This window comes from Sceloporus undulatus, chromosome 6 (assembly GCF_019175285.1).
Source record: "Sceloporus undulatus isolate JIND9_A2432 ecotype Alabama chromosome 6, SceUnd_v1.1, whole genome shotgun sequence".
Lineage (NCBI taxonomy): Eukaryota > Metazoa > Chordata > Lepidosauria > Squamata > Phrynosomatidae > Sceloporus > Sceloporus undulatus.
This window is the reverse complement of record NC_056527.1, coordinates 125,837,286-125,855,123: the sequence shown is the minus strand read 5'-3', so window position 1 is coordinate 125,855,123 and position 17,838 is coordinate 125,837,286. Positions and strand designations below refer to the sequence as shown.

The 17,838-nt window shown below is 38.8% G+C and overlaps 1 protein-coding gene across 3 annotated transcripts in view; it reads left to right on the top strand.

The window, feature by feature from the left end:
• Positions 1–17,838, top strand: part of LRRTM4 (leucine rich repeat transmembrane neuronal 4) — a 242,142-nt gene that overhangs the window by 122,479 nt on the left and 101,825 nt on the right. The window contains exon 3 of one of the 3 annotated variants that reach the window (XR_006104847.1): positions 5,153–5,212. The exons of the other annotated variants lie outside the window; for them this stretch is intronic. The gene's annotated coding sequence lies outside the window, so the exon portion shown is untranslated. The remainder of the gene's footprint in view (positions 1–5,152; positions 5,213–17,838) is intronic. 3 annotated transcript variants of the gene reach the window in all.

Sequence of the window (17,838 nt, the reverse complement as noted above, 5' to 3'; positions counted from 1 at the left end):
TGGAGAGAGAGGGGAGATTCTGCTATCCTTCCACTCCATGATGCCTTTTACTTAGGACAGAGGGGAAGGATGTGGTTGTGTTCATAGTCATATTTATCTATCTAGCATTGTTGGTGTACAAGTATGTTCTCAGGTCATGCCTTCTACTCTGTAAAAGCTCTGGAAACCTCCATCATCCAAGAAGTGGGTGGGAAAGGAACAAAATGTCACCATGGTGAATTAAGAATGGGATGAATGAAGACCATAATCATGTTCTTTCCATGCCTCACCTACATGTATTACCTCCTCTGTAGAATGTTCCTGGTGTTCTTAAGCTTTAAATGAGGTCATATAAGTTAATTTCGGGAGTAGACAGATCTGAGAAACAGGTACTTGTGGGAGATGAGGAATCCAACCTTTTCAAAATTTGGTTTGTTAATAGTATCAAACCCAGTGTTATGTATTGAATGAGATGTCTTGTGTCGACCAGTATTCACTTTTGATAGTTAAATGCTGCTTTTGTCAGAGGGGACAAAAATGCACTCTTTAAATCAAGAGGGTAATTAATTTTCCTGACAAGCTTTCAAAGTGCTGGATTGAGATTTTAGGCATCATATATATGACTTGACAGTTTGCATTTGCTTGGCTTATTTTATTTTATTTTTGCTTCCCTTTCCCCCCTGGAGCTAAAAAAGAAATAGAGTTTAAAAAAAGAAAAGAACAGAAAAGAAAAGAGGGAGTTGGAAATCCAGCATTGTTAATGTGTATAGATCTTATGAACTCCAAGAAGCTGTCTTACAGCTATAAAGGAACATAGCCATTTTTATTTTCATTTGTATCTCCCACTGCAAATAAATAAATAAATGCATAAATGCAGGACTTCACAACCTTCAGAAATTGTTGTTAAATTAGTTTAAACTTCTGAAGAACCTACTCCGAATGAATGAAGCGTAAAGCCGAGACAGATGAAAAGTCTATGGCTAAAAGGCGGAATGCAAACTTGAGACAACTGTACATACGATCACATCAACCACACTTTTTGTTTTATTCAGTATGAGCACACACATCAATAAGAACAAAAGAAGAGAGAAGAGCAAAGTCCTCAGGGAATGAGCACAATAGCACTGCCCTACACATGTATCTTAGCAACTGGTATTGAGAAGCATACAGCCTCCGAAACCGAAGGCAATATATAACTACTGTGACTAGTAGCCATTCATAACTTTATCCACCATGAAATAGAATAATTTCTTTTCAGAGCTGGCCACATTGGTGGCCATCACAGCAACCTGAGGATGTGCATTCCATAGTTTCATCATGTGATGTATGAAGAAGTGATTTATTCTGTTTGTTCCAGTTTTCTGGATGACCTAGGCTATAGTGTTTCTCGATATCATGCACCTTCTGTCAAAGGGACATACAACATCTTTCAAATACATTTCAGAGAGGTTCGGTCAGATAGTTCACAATTAAGAGTAGCACATCTAGACCTTTGAATTGGCATAAAACATCATGAGCCTTTTCTTCAGTGTGCCTACCAATGTTTCAGAGTATGTACTATGTACACAATGAATCTGGCAGCCAGGAATCTAAACACAAGTGTGTGTGTGTGTGTGTGTGTGTGTGTGTTTGTGTGTAAATCTTTTTAGGTCATGGATGGAGATTTTTACCTGTCCTTCCTTCCTACTGACTATGCAACTTGAACCATTTGAATTTTGAATCAGGAAAGAGGCTGAGGCCATTTGTCCAATGCATTCTGTTGTGAGCCATAACTTGTTTATGAAGGATGGGATTAGAACAGACCGGGGATGGATCTGGCTAAAATTGGGTTGTGATGCCTCTGGTCTGAGGATGGAGGTGTGTGATAATACCCAATCTGGAAAAAAGGAATCCCCAAATTTTCAGTCCACTATGGGGTCAGATGGAAGCCCATGCGATAATCTCCTAACATTTCTTTTGTTGCATTGCTTGTACATACAATGATTAATTGGTTATCCATCAAAGCTTCTATCCTGTGTTATACAATCCTCTCCCTCCTTTCTCTCCAAAGCAACAGCATTTCCTCTACCTAACTTTTCCTCCTGTTTTAAGGCACTCATAAATATATTCCATTTTGAATTCTGCCTCTTTTTTGAATAGTAAGTCTTCTTAATGATAATCTGTAATGTTTAGAAAATACATTTTATTTGGTTATACTGAAACCAAGTAAACCCTCCTTCTGGGCTGGCAGGAGGCCTTGCATAGACTCCAGGAACAGCAGAAGGCATGGAAAATCTCTCCATGTTTGTCTCATCTCTATTGATACCAGAAAGGACCACCCCTGTGCCATCACATCTTCTTCCATCACATTCACATGCTGGGCCTGAAATCTCAGGAAAAAGAAAGCTGGTGATTTTGACAGTCCTATTTCTGTGGTGCAGTGTCAGGAACAATGCGCATTATTCCAACTGCAATTGCATCGTGGATTTATATAAAGGGATTATTACAGTGGCTGTTTTATTTTTGGTTCCCTTTCCTAATAATCCCCAGGATGGAATCTTCCTTTTTGCAGATGTAAAAAGTGTCGCTGGAAAATGTATATGTAATATTGGGGAGGGGGACAAAATAGTCATGTGACCCATGATTAAAAACCCCCCAAATCATAATGCATTTTAATTAGGATCACAATATGTTACAAAAATAGCACTTTGATTGCATGACCTTTTGATTTCTCCAGAACTCTTGTCTGCATCCTCAGGTTACACACACTGAAAAGTATCCATTGTCATTGGACTAACAGGATCCAGAGTTACAACCACTGGATCTGTATCAATTATGGCATTTGAGTCAGAGAGGATTGGAGGGGTTTTATCTGCAAAGTGCCAGGCAAGTTGTTAACAGCGGGTTATTGAGTGGTCTGAATTCTCCTCTCATGGATATGTATGTAAAAGAATGCTGACCACTCAAAACAACCTTTGCAGATTCAGTAGTGCCAGAGAACAAATATATTTTTCCATGCCTGTGTTGCCATGGAATAGGCCTCTGGATAAGTTCTTGTCAGTTTTCAGTCAGCCCTACTCCAAGCTTTCTGCCAGCATCACTATAGCAATGGCAATAGCACTTATATTTCTATGATGCTTTATAGTGCTAAGCACTCTCTAAGCAGTTTACAATCTTTTAGTTAATGTATAGTAGCCATGTCACTTGTTTCAGCATCACTAGCTTACTGGAAAATCACAGAGTTGTACTTCATGTATTTGTTTACAATGGTCTGTCAAGTGGTTTAGATTTTCTTCTCTTGAGTTAGAGGTGTTAGTCATCTTCAAATATCCAAATAATTGCCACCTAGATAAAGGAACAAACCTAGTTTTGAATGCGTTGCTGTTTTGTTTCTCCCGGGGTGCAACTTGAATAAATGGAATTTAATTAATTTAATGGACACCCATTAGAGATGCTATGACAGATTCCCGTCATTGTCAGGAGGATGGCTACATGATCTGTGATTCTATGGTTTTCATGCTTGGAAACAGTAGAAGCCTTAAGTTTAGGACTGTAATGATTGCCAAAAGCAACCATGCCAATTTAGTCCAGATAGGCTTTTGTGAGTTGTTACTTTACAGGTTTAATTAGGTTGGATCCTAGAATTAATACTCATCCCTCCTCCTTTCATTAAAATCAGCCAAACATTTCCCCTTCTTTTCACAGAACCACATATGTTCATAAGCACACATTCTTTCTCTTCTGGGGAATTTGTAAAGGACAGTTTTGATGATGAAGAGAGAAGTGACTTAATGGTGCATGGCTCTCCAATTAGGGCACCGTGAGGTTTACGGCTACTTTGCTGAATGCCAGTCTGCTGCTTAGACTTGTTTGTCATTGGCACTAGGACTGCTATTTGATTAATGAATTCTGAGATGATGAATCCACTGAATCCTCATGACTGATTGATAAATTAAAATAGTCTACAGTTGCATATTTTAATCTGCTCAGAAGCAAAGAGCACATTGTTGTTGTTATTTTAGCATGTTAATATTTTAGCATGTCAAAAATGTTTTACATTTGTTGGAGGTCAAAACCTCAGATAGAAAGGTTTTCAAAAATTGGCGTTTCAGTCATGCTTCCACAATTGTTGTTGTTGTTGTTGTTGTTGTTGTTGTTGTTATTATTATGCTTTATTTATATAGCGCTGTAGATTTGCACAGCACTGTACATACAATATTATGTTTTGTTTTGTTTTGAATGTATCCTGACACCAGCATGAAACCTTCTGCCCAGTCTAAAGAATCTGGCTATGCTGATATAAATGTTTTGACATCAAGTCAGACTTTCCCCCTTTTCTTGTCCTGTCCACCTTACATTTTGAACCATCTTGTATGAAGAAAAAATCTGGAGATCTTGAGCACTTACATACAATGTTGTCCACATTTGGTCAGTCCTAATAACCAGATCGCCTAATGCTGGATTTTGGAACTTTTCTAAAGTTATCCCAAGGAACGTGGACAACCTTATATATAAAATATACAAAGTAAGTGTATATGGGAAAAACAAACCTGGTTTGGGGAGAAATTTCAGAAGATAGTTTTTGTGGGTTTTTTGGGCTATGTGGCCATGTCCTAGAAGAGTTTCTTCCTGATGTTTCGCCAGAGATGAAGATGCCAGCCACAGATGCTGGCGAAACATCAGGAAGAAACTCATCTAGAACATGGCCACATAGCCCCAAAAACCCACAAAAAACTATGGATGCCGGCCATGAAAGCCTTCGACTTCACAATTTCAGAACAATTTACAGACGTTCTCAACACAATCTATTCACCTTCACTATCCATTCACAAAGATCTCAGCCCTGTTTCTGGGAAGGGAATGAAACCACCAAACCTCTCTGTAGAATTTGGGCCATAGATATCCTTTCCATATAAAGGCTGGGTTGCTTGGCTATCAGGAGAAGAACAAACACTTCATTGTGTAAATTTGGTGGCTGAGGGCAGGTTGGGAGGAGGAAGAAACTTTATTTCCCAGAGATGAAATTACTCAACTAAACTAATCAAGGGTGGGTTAATGAGAAAACTGGCAAATTACTGTTTAAATAGCTTTCATATTTACAATTTACAGTAAATGTCTTATAGCTAGAAGGATTGCAGATTTTGAACGAATAATAATAGCGCTATGTATTGTTTCCTTGCCATTATCTTCTCAGCTCTCCGGAGAAGTCCTGTATCAAAAAGGAATTGTCATGGATGATTGTGCAGTGAATAAGGTAGGAATTCATTACAGCAGAGGCATTCTTCTTATCGTTTCTCCTTATTATTTCATATTGATGAAGGCCACCTGAGAACCATGCTTGAGATGACCTTGTGTTTTCCTGGAGGAGTTTTGTTCCCCTCCTCCCACAGTAATAAATGTTAGTAGCAGAGATCGCAACCACGATTGTCATAAAATAGTGAGAGGCGGAAAGCCCACATCATCTCTCATTCAGTTACATTAGCTAATTCTCCTGAGAGTTATTTGTGCTCGTATTGTCAGTTTTTCAGAACCATATCCATTTGTCTTTTCCAATGATAGAAAAAGAGTAACCGAATAATTGATAATGTTCTGATTCAGAATAATTTCATATATGACTATTCCAGCTTGACTTTGAGGTTGGTTTTTCACATGTTAAGCATCAAATGACCATACATTTATGCCCTACTTCCTTCTCCTTAGATGGATCAGCTTGCATTCTTCATACCAACTCTAGGAAGCATGTGACTTTATTCATAATATGATTGACCTGATACAAAGGGGTTCCAGTTTGGGACATATTGAAAGGGTCTTTCTTTCTTTCTTTCTTTCTTTCTTTCTTTCTTTCTTTCTTTCTTTCTTTCTTTCTAATGCAACCTCTGATGCCTTTCATGTTCCTGTGTTTCTATTAGAGTGTCAAAATTACTGGGAATTTGTCGTTTGAAAGGCTCATTGATCCAGAAGATCTGAAATAATTGGTCCAATGATCCAGAGGCCTGGGGATATTTTTTCTCTCCAAGAATCTTATTCCATACCATGTTGCTATAGGATCTCATGAAGGCTGCTAACGTTGCCACTGGAATAACTAGACATGTTTCAATGCTGGAAGGAAGGGGAAACTGTGGCAGTGGGAAAGGTTTCTGTTAGGATTAAACTAATTACAAGTCAAGCATGAATTTCCTAGAGGCTTTGGCTCAATTTATCATTAGTCTGATAATTTGGAAATGGACAAATTTATTTTCCACATTTTTCAGTTCCAAACAGCGCATGCATGGCTAGGAGAGTCGTCTTTTCCACTTCAGAAATTAATTTACCAAAGCCCTTATCCAGGTTTAAATTCCCATAGTGCATGACTACACTTTCTGTCGTATATAAGAAGAGGCTCAGCTGCTGAATACAGAGGAGAGGGCTTTATTTGTCATAGTATGCCAACTATGGGACTCACTCCCAAGAAAGGTCAGGGTTAGCTCAATCCCTCTTGATCATCCGGAAGGTAGCCAAGATTGTACTGTTTAGTACAGTATTTAGTTCCTACATGCATGATATTTTCTTCTGGGTCTTTTAGGTGAGCTTTCTACAACAAATCTCTCTCTCTCTCTCTTAAATAGTATTTTAAGAAGTTGTTTTTTTATCTGTCTTTAAATGTTGTATATGCCCATGGGAGCTCTGCAGGCTGAGAGGCAAAACACAAATGTTTAAATAAATAGGTAAACTGCACTTGGGGATAAGCACTGAATTTGAAAGAGGCAGAAAGGGACAGGGAAAGGAATGTAGCTCTCCATCTTGTTCTCAGTCAGGCAAATGTGAGAGGTAAAGCAAGCCCATGGTAGCCCCACAAGATCCCTGGTTCTCTCTTATTGTGTATTTTTCCCAGGCAATTTTTGAACCCAAAGTCTGCCAAAAATTGCCCCAGAAAAAATGCATTCCAAATGGCAAACTGTGTCATTTGTAGAGGATTGTCAATTTCACATTTCAGGTTTTTCACATTTGAGGCTGATCTTTGCGGAGACCATTTTTGAATGTTTAGTCTGCTATTAAGTATGAGAGTAAGGTTGGACCAAACCCGATTCTGTATGGATATTAATATTAACATTAACAAATGATTACGGGAATTATGATCCAAAAGGCATGGACAGACTTTTCCCTAGTACTGTTCTAAAACTTGGTCCCTTGTCACTACTGTTTATCACATTTTTCCAAGTTCACTTTCTGATAATATCAGTTCATGCATGGATATCTGCTCTGCATCTTCCACAGTAAAAAGAGACCCACAAATAATTCATTGAACTTTTCCATCTTCCCTTTTATTCAGTCTCTCAGATTCCAAGCCAAACATTGTCCCTTGGAGAACTCTCAACTCTGTGTTGTGTTTTCCTAGACTGTGATTAAGAAACTTGTAAATGTTTTGTTCTGAGATTCTGTGATACCAGGCAATATCAAAGGGATTATTTTTTCTGTCTAGGAGGATATACATTAAACATTATCTGTCTAAAAAAGACCCATTCATCAAAATGTTACTCAAATCAAGCTGAAATGTCATTAAATGTTAACTTGACTCTTGTGGAAGATCCTTGGGGGAAAACCTACAAGGTGTCTAGAGCTGGCTTGCCTCTTGATGGCTGGAGTAAAGCAGCTTTGTCTCCCTCCTCTTATAATTGGCATATGGTACATATATAATGTATCATTTATTTGGATGCATTAATTTCAATTTCCCTGTTCTGGGATATTGCCCCTTCATGTGTTTGTCGCAGGATTTAGTACTGTGATGTAGTTACCAGATCAGTTGGGATAACTCCATAGAAGTAGACGATTTATGTGACTAAATTTTTCCCCCAATGGAAAACAGCTCAGCTGTTTTTATATTATGATTCCAGTGTGCCAAATGTCAGTAGAGGAGTGGGCCAGGGTTTCAGCTAAAATGTAAAAGATGGTGTTCATATGTATGTCTGAAACAGTGAGTGGCTGAATCTATTTCCTTGTCCAGGATCAATACAAGCATACAATATCACATTGCGCTGTTAATTGGCACAGCGCTGTACATACAAATAATGAAATAGATAAAAAATGAAACCTGCCAGTTGCATATATTCTACAAAATATATATAAAACAAAAGGTAGTAATATAGGATAGAATTAGATAAAATAAGCAGGCAACAATTAAAAACATCAAATCAAATATCAGATAAATAATCACACAATGCCTGGGAACGCTTCCCTGAATAGGATGGTCTTCAACTCAGTTTTAAAACTGGTTATGTATGTATGTGTGTTTGTTTGTATATATGTGTGTGGGGGTGTGTGTGTATGCTGGTGTTGCACAGTCCTTGTCATTATGAAGGGTATTGCATATCTAAAGTTAAGATCTAATTAATCTGCCAATTGTCTATTCTGGATCAAAACAATAGCATCCTCTAGAATACTAGACAAAAGAAAGAAAGAAAGAAAGAAAGAAAGAAAGAAAGCTCCATTTACACAACAAAACAATGCATCTGAAACCTCAGGTAGCAAATTAAGAGAACAAAGGAAAAGTTGCTTGTAACGTTGCTTGCAAATTTGCTTACAAGTTAACCCAAATGGAGGATAGTTAAATGACCTGGAATGATATACGCATGTTCATTTTCCAGTGAGTAGAAATTGGTTTTCAAACTGGGCCAGCCCTTTTTTGTTTCTTTTAGTTCCCCTCTAGACTTGGTCATCATTGCAACTTCTGCTGCCAGCAAAATATTTGATTGCTTTGGGCACACAACCTTCGGAGTAATTTCTTTTACACCCTGGCATGTTAAAAATATCGCAGCCTCACCAAGCCAGCTTGCCTGGTCCTTGAACCACAGCAAACAGATGCCTTTGATATTTTCTTGGGAAATAACCTACATAAATCTAGTCAGGACAAATGGTCTCTGATCCTGGAAAAAAACCCAACCCTCTGGCATTACTGGTGTTAGAAACCAACCTGCTCCCTCAGCCATTGCTCAGGCATCCATCTGGAGCCAGTTAGCTGATCTCTTGCCATGTTTTAATGACCAGGAGGGAGAAGCTACAGGTCAGCATATGGTCTCTGTGTATAGGAGAAGCTTTCAATTGCTACAGGAAGAACTTGAAGCACTAATTTACAAATAACATGCTACTTGCAATTAATATTTCCCCCAATAGCAAAGGAATAAGTAATTCACATTATAAGTGTAAAATCACCTTTTCAGTGTAATGTTTAGTAAATTCAGTATTTGGATAATTATGGGGTATGGCTAGGAATGCGAATCTTCCAGTATTTAGTCCTTCCCTGATCAATAATTACTGTAGTTTCTTCCCCACTGTAGGAGAAACAATTGGTCTTGCAGAGTATTCTCAACATTTCCAAATGTTTTGTGGAGGAATATGTGTGTGTGTGTGTGTGTGTGCGCGCGCGCACGCGCACGCACGCACGCACGCAAAAATGTATTTTACTACAGAAAAATGCTCCAGAACAATTTAGGAATACTGGGAGAAAACTGTTTGAAGGTCTCTCTGCTGTATTACGTTTCCCAACTGTTCAGATACCCATATTTCAACTAGGGAATAAATAACAGAGACTATTCTTTCCATTTCTTGGTGTGGTCTTGCCAAATGGTGAAAAAAATATTGATCAGGGACTTACATTGTGTTTTGAATGCCTTCATTTCTGTTGTATTTACTGAATATACTCATGTATAAGTCTAGAAATTGAGGTCAGAAAATTGACCCCAAAAAACTGAACCGACTTATCCACAGGTCAGTGTAAGTACTGTATCTTAATTCTTATAATATGTGAAGCACTGATCCCCTCTACTGTCTCATCCATCTAGTCTTAAGAGAAAGCACAAAGAGTTATGTCTGCTGCAATTTTGTACATTCTTTGACACTGTTTTGCTTTGCTTCATCCTTTAGATCCTTTGTTATATGCCCTTAAATTTTACCCTTGACTTAACCACAGGTCATAGCAAAATCCATTATCTTGCCCCCCCCCCCAATATTGACCTGGACTTATACATGGATTTGACTTATCTTATAGATGAGTATATATGGTAATAGTGATGTTGTCCTAAGCTACTGCAGATGGGTTTTGTATCACTGTCCAGTGGCACATAGCATCAAAGGGATTGTTTTCAAAGAACTCAAAGGAACTGTTTAGAACTTTATTGTATGAGAAAAGAAAGCCAAAATGGAGTAGGAGAGTAGCGGCTTTTTCCTTTCTCTGAGAAAACTGGTCATAAAAACATTTGATGAACAGATTTTTCCAACATGACAAAAGGCACACTTGTATGACCGTCTCCCTTGGAAAGAGAACAGAAGTTCTACAGTGTCGTGAGGAGATGCCTGGAGAAAGCTGCTACTCTCCCATTCCATTTCAACTTTCTTTCCTCATATGATAAAGCTATTAATTAATCCTAGGTGACATTCCAGTTACAGATTCCTTTTGGCAAACAACAGTAACCATGAACAAAACCATACCTACTTGGAAGTGAATTGTAAGTTAGTTTGTAAGTTTTTAAGTCTAATAGTTCCATGGGGGTGTTAAATTCCAATTCTGTAAACACATTAACACACACACACACACATATCCTGGCAATTATAATGGAAAATCAAAATTTTTCCTGGAAGTTTTTTGTTTCATAGGGCCTGAACAGACAGACCAAAATAAAGCTGCTTTGGGACACTTTGGAGATATGCTATTTAAATGATGCATGCATCCTAAGAGGAGAGAAGGTGCACCAAAACCACGTTCCAAGGACTGGAGCGAAGCTTTGGCACAGCTTCTGGACTCTTAAGATCCATGTATCATTTAAACAGCATACTTCCAAAGTGACCCAAAGCAGGTTTATTTTGGCCCGTCTTTTTGGGCCCTTGGTTTGTTTCTTGGCTTCATACAATGGAATTCTACCTAGGATTGTTCATTCTGTGTTATCTGAGATTTCAATTCTACCTTTTTAGGAATTTATTTTTATTTCCCAGTGGAATTCATTTTGAATATATTGGAAGCAACCCTAAGTGGAAAAAATGGTCCCAGCAGCTTCTGCATCATCCTGCGCAGCTTCATGGGAATCATAATATACAGAGTAGCAGGAAATCTTTAGCTGATTTAGGAACTTGGTGCTTTTCTGAAACTAAGGGCCCTCCTGTATATTTCACATTAGCTAATCAGTTCGGTATGGCGAAGCAATATTTAAGTGAGCAGAAAATCATTAGATGATTTACAAAATGCCGAAAACACACATTGAGAATATGAGGCTTCTTTTGAAAGGGAAGATGATTTAATTATTCTGTACCGCTCAAAACATTCATCTTGGTAAAAATTAAAGCATTTGTGGCAGGCAGAAAATTGTCTTCCATGTTAATATTTGCTGAAAATGAGCAAATGGCACATTGTCAATTGGTTTCTATACTAGACTTTAAAAAATGTATTCGCCTTTTAAAAACACAGCAGTTTTTCAACGCTAATAAGGAAAAATTCTATAAATCTGCAAATAGTTTATAGTTTAATGAGGGAAATTCTGTATATTTGTTGAGGGGAGAATTATTTTCTAGCAAGCCTCTAGGAATGTTTTTGCCCATCCCTTGCAGCAGAGCAAGAAATGCAGTTAAGGCAATTTCTTTAACATCATTCCCAGAGAATCAGCCTGTTTATAATAATGTCCCCACATTTTCACAAGTCAATGAGACACAGCCACTAAATTAAACTGTGAATTTTATCATAGTACAATTTTAATTCATATATAATTTTGTTACATGTTTGGCCTCCATCTTAATATTGAAAACAAGCACTGGCCTGTTACAGACAGCCAAAATAAAGCTGCTTCGAGTCACAGCGGAGGTATGGTGTTTCAATAATGCACCATCCTAAGAGTCCAGAAGCCACACCAAAGCCATGATCCAGTCTTGAGCGTGGCTTTGGTGCGACTTCTGGACTCTTAGGACGCATGCATCATTGAAACACCATACCTCTACTGTGACTCGAAGCAGCTTTATTTTGGCTGTCTGTAACAGGCCACTGAAAAGTCAATGCAAGCTAGAGATGCTTAGCATTTGTGCTGATTTGATCTGGTTTGCACCTTCCAGACTAATGTCTAGATTGGACTGTATGTTAAAACATCAGAGATAGAGTCTTCTCAGTGGTGGTTCTACCATCACACAACTTCCTTCTGTTTTATTTGGCTGTTTCAGTCAAACACTTTTTGAGGTCTGGAAAACAGACTGCTGTATCTCCACTGAGCAAGTCGGTCTCATAAATGCACTCTGAGTACATATGGGCCAGAATTCACTTGGAGAGAGCCACATGTACAAGTGTCCCTTACACATGTGGATCTCCATTTTTCAGGTGCTATGGAGATTTGTATTTCCTCATCCCCAGCACATCACCCAAAGCACATCGCCCCCATTTACTGTAAAGACCTGAAGCCACCCCACAAAAACAGGCATGGCCAATGAAGCCTCTGGCTATCTTCCCATAACCATACACACAATGCTTAACGGAAGTGCTGAAACCCATAGAGGGTGCTAGGCATCTCAGTGCTGGTGTCATAATTGGGTGTCTGGCTACGAGGAGGTAGCCAGAGGCTTCTCAAATGAATCCCATTTGCTGCACATCATGGAATGGCCATGTGATGCCGTTTCAGGGCTTTATAGTAAGGGTGGAGCCATAGGACTCAATATAGAGTAAGTGTAAGAGAGTCTGTGTGGTGTAGCTGTTTGAGTGTTGGACTAGAACTCTGGGTTACCAGGGTTCAAATCCCTGCTTGGCCATGGAAACCTACCACACGGTCTTGGGCAAATTACACTCTCCCGCCCTCAGAGGAAAGCAATGGCCAATGATAAACACACTCAGAACAAATCTGGCCAAGGTTTATGACTTAAAGTCATGATACGTTAGAAATGACTTGAAGCACTCAGTAACAGTGTAGGTCTGCATACAGATATTTACACTATGCTAAGGATATGCTGGATTGAGACCATGATCTAGTTTGTGGAAGCTAAGCAGGGTTGGGCCTAGTTAGTACTTGGATGGTGAGGGAATGGGAAATATCAAGGATACCAGTTAGATCTGGAAAAGAATCCTGCTTGAAATCCTGGATACCTGTTGCTGCCCATTAGAGTTGATAATACTGGACAAGATAGACCATTGGACTTATTCATTATAACACAGCTTCCTATGTTCCTATGACCAAGTTCAGCCCCATTGCATTCAGAGGGTTTCCTCGTAGCATGAAGAAGATGGGATCCATTACCCTATGCCTATTCTTAAGATGCTTCTGGGATGTAAAGTCTAAATTAGATGGTGGAACAAGTCTGAGAACCATTGGGTCTAACCATACCTGCTTTGCTTGTCATTTTTTTTTTTTGTCCTGCACCTAATGTCAATGGCCAGACCCTACTTCCATCTGGAGAAGAGAAGGAACAACCTATCAATTGGGCTGTTCTCTTTAGAACTACAGATTATCAGAAGAAAGAAATTTCCCACCCACAACACACCTTTTGTTGTACCTATTGCTGTGTATCCCAGCTTGGTGGTAGTAATGATTCATGGCAGTGTCAACTTTTATTACTAACATTTATCCTGGTGGCAGTGCTTCAGACCTGTCAGACATGAATCAAAGATCTCATTACAAAGAGATAAATATTTTTGTTTTGGATTTGTGTCTTTATCACTCTTTTATGAATTATGGAGTGGCATGTTTACCACTGTTATGTTCCTTGTGGGGAATTTCAAATCCAGCAAAACAGTGACCCCCCCCCCCCCCCTCACAAGTTTTTTGCTTGTAGAATATTTCCTGACTGCCGAGTATTCTCTGCATATTGCTTGTGTATGTGAGTGTCTCTCTATGGGTGTAAAAGGCAAATAGCTTTATCAACTAAATACTGAAGAAGCTGGTAGAATTTATGGGCCTGGTGACTATGTTATGTGATCATGTATTGTTCTAAGCCTATGGATTTTAAAGCTGAGTCAAAGTCACATCCATTGTCTCTATTCCTGACTTGCGTATGTTCAACTGCTGGTCTCTAAAGAGCCTATAACAATACAGTCAGTCTTCGGTATCCATGAGGATCTGTTCTGGACCCCCTGCGGATACCAAAATCCATGGATGCTCAAGGTCTGTTGTCCCCTATGGGGTTGTCACCATTAGCGACAATGGAATGTCAATGGTGAAGTGGCCACATTAGGGACAACAGGACCCAATGGCAATGTGGTTGCATGCATGTGCTACCATGGGACAACGGGGGTTGTCTCTAATAGAGGTGCAGCCATGTGCATTTGCCACCATTGGGAACAATGTGGGCTTGCTGTTCATGGATGCTTGAATCTGTGGATGGTCTATGGATACTGAGGGCCCACTGTATAAGAACCCTGCCTTTTACAATGAGATAGATTTGGGAGAAACACATTCCAACTGAAGGCAGACTCCATATTTGTCCACCTTGTTCAATGTAAAAAGATTTTGAACAGAGCTAATTGGGATGTTGGCTTCAGGCCCAATACATAAGATCACATTTTTCTCTCCTGTATTATCTGAACATATGAGGGCAATGAGCCCTTGCATAAGGATAGTATCTACCTCAAATCTGTTTTCAATTTTGTCACCGGAATCCTTAACTTGGGTATAATCATGAATTAAATTCTACCTACAGACTTCATTTTGCAAACCCAATCAATCTAACTAGGAAAAAGTTGAGCACTCATTGGAACTTGTGTCTTTATTAAATATATGTAGGACCCAGTTGCAAGCAGCAGTACATTGATTATTCAGCACTATAGACTTGAAAGACTTCAGAGTTGAGCAGAATAAAAATGTCTAACTGTAATACTCCTAGAATTAAATACAAACAGTCCTGACTGCACGAGGAATCCTTTGTTTGATGGACAAATGGTGATTTTCAATTGAATTCCACTTGCGGAACAGATGGAATTTTAAATCATTGAAGCTATATGCAGGCAGGAATCATAAAAAACAAATTGCTTGGAAGGCAGGGATTCCAGTTTTGGTACAACAGTCACAATATTTTGGCACCACTCCTCTTGCTGTTGTTGTTGTTGTTGCTGTTTGGTAATGTAAATCTTGATATATTTAACAATATATGACTAAGACATTTTAGGGAAGGACAAATTAGATATGATTTAGAACATGCATTGTTTGATTTTTAAGCCAGTGCCTAACAGGGGATGTCTAGACTCTGTTTTTAATAAAATATGTCATCCTCATAATATATGTATAGATTTATAGATTTTTGATACATTTGATGAAAATGCAGACAGTTGAAAAATATGCATAGACTGATTTTGCTCTAAAAGTAAACAGCGTATAAAAATGCATACATTGGGAAACATGTATATGGAAAATTGTGATGGGACCCAGAATTTACATCTGAGGGGGGGGAAAAAGTCTTGTAACTTGGAAAACAAAAGCAAAAACAGAATGCAAATACATAAGGAATTTAGAAAAACACAAATGTATCTCGTACTGCTTTTCAGGCATTCAAATCATGTTTGTTCAGCATGTGTGCTAGCCCTACTCTCTCCATGCTCACTTTATCCACATGGATAGGACTGAGGAGGAGATATGCATAGTTTCCACAAGAATAACTTTCTCATAATGGCCAGGATGTGGCACAAGCAGTTGCAGCTTTTCAAACCTTATGCATCTAAGGCTGCATCTCTACTGCAGAATTAATGCAGTTTTACCCTGCTTTAGCTATCATGCTTCAATGATATGGAATTCGAATGCTGTGGAATTCTGCATGGGTTCTTCCAGTAAGTGAGCCAGCTTTTATACCAAGAATTTTCCAGGAAAGGCCATAAATATTTTGTGAGATATTTAGCCTCCTCTGTCAGAGAGCTTTGGTGCCACAAAAAACTACAGATCCTGGGATTCCAAAGGATGGAGTCAGGACACTTAAAGCAGTGTCAAGATGCATTAATTCTACATCGTGGCAACAACCTAATACTGCCTTGTAGACATTTAGATTCACCCCACTGGCTGGGCACAGCCCTGGCCTCCTCATAAAGTGAAAATGACAAGCGGTTGCACAGATGAGGATGCCATTAGTACCCTGCTAGGTTTCCAGATGCCAGAACAGCCAATGTTGGATGGATCAGTCCTCTCAGGATCCAACTTCAGTGCACTAACAGACCTTTCTGTTCTATCTGTATTATACTGGATCTTGTCCCATGTTTTCCACTTTTATGTCCAGAACAGTTGGTTGCTCTTTTGATGTGTGAAGCAAAAAATCTCCCAGAGCATTGCTTCTTATAGTGCTGAATAATTGACAGATAATGTCCAGGACAAGCTGTGAGGCTATTGATCTCTAATATGTTTTCACATGCTTAAAGCTAAGGTATACGTGTCTCCTGTTTCTGTGATAGCTGAAATACAGTTTCTTTTCAAGCACATTACAGTAATGTAATGTGAACCACCATTATATTTTATTTTGCTGTAGATATAGTTGTTATTTACTTCATGCTTTCTCCAGAAAATATGTGTCTGGCCTACTCACTTCTAATACACCAATCATTCAGTTTTCCCTAAGCTCAACACAATGACTCTAAATGAGAATAACATGCTTGTTTCACCAAATACATTGGCATGCTGGAGACCCCCTTTCAAAACGGATTTTGGCATTGTCTGACACAGGGCTTAGCACAGGTTTTAGCTTGCACAATTTGGGTTTCAATTTTCATCATGAATGAATCAGAGCATTGGCTTAAATAGTCTAAAAAGAAGTAACAGAGGTGAGTGTTTGCAGCTCAGATATGATGAAGTGTTGGTTAAATGCCAAAAGGCATTTATAACAGCCTGAATTTTAATCCCGAACCTTTCGGTGTGGAGCTCAGTTTGTCTCTTTTTAATGTGCATGTAGTTGCAGACTGCTATACATGCCAGCATGGTAGTGTACTTTGAGTGTTGGATTAGAAACCAGGGTTCAAACTCCCACTGAACCATGGGAACTGACTAAGTGATCTCAAGCAACTCATGCTGCTCTAAGTTGACATTGACTCAGCTGTAGGACTGTCATGGACACACACATACACACATGCTTGCACATCATATGCTCACAAAAGTTGGAAACAAAGATGTATTCCCTGAGCCATATTATACTGACAGCATTGCTCAAGTTTTCAATTTGCAAGAGCTCAGTGAAGCTTGTAAGTTTATGAGCTTAGCTAGAGAGGGTTGATCCTATAAAAGCTATCACACTATCTATTTTGACATCATCAGACATCATTTCTATAACAACATTCAAAACAGCATTATCATAAACCTTTATGCCCCAATATCATGATCCCTGCCAAGTCTGGAAGCTTCCAAAGCAGATATACCATCCCAATCTGCATGCAAAAGCCTTCCCATGCATTGCAAAAAAAGGTTAACTGCTATTGTTTCAACTTAGAATTGGCTTGCTATTTATGACTTTTCCTGGAAAATCCTTGGTATAAAGGCTGGATCACTTACTGGAAGATCCCATGCATTTAGTATTAGGGTGTGCAATATATTGGAGCCAGGATTTACATGTTATCATATAGTGTCCTGATTGCTATCATAAAGTGTCTTAATGATCCACCTGGAAATTTAATCTTCCTCCAAAGCGTACAAAGAATCAATATATGTCATTTCACCAAAAATAATAACAATAAGATATTTGGCTTTCAAAGAAAAAAAAATACATCACAGCAAAAGTCGTTTTCTCTGGCACTCTAATACATCGCTCAGTGATAATTTCAGTGAAATTATGAGACTGTTATGCACAAATATATGTGTAACTGGCTCAGTAGCAGTAATAGTTTCATGGTAATAAATAAGAGTTTCATCAAGAGAAAGGAGCATGTAAAAAAAAAGGGGGGGGATAATTGTGCAGAAACTCATTCTATGTTCCAAGCCAAAG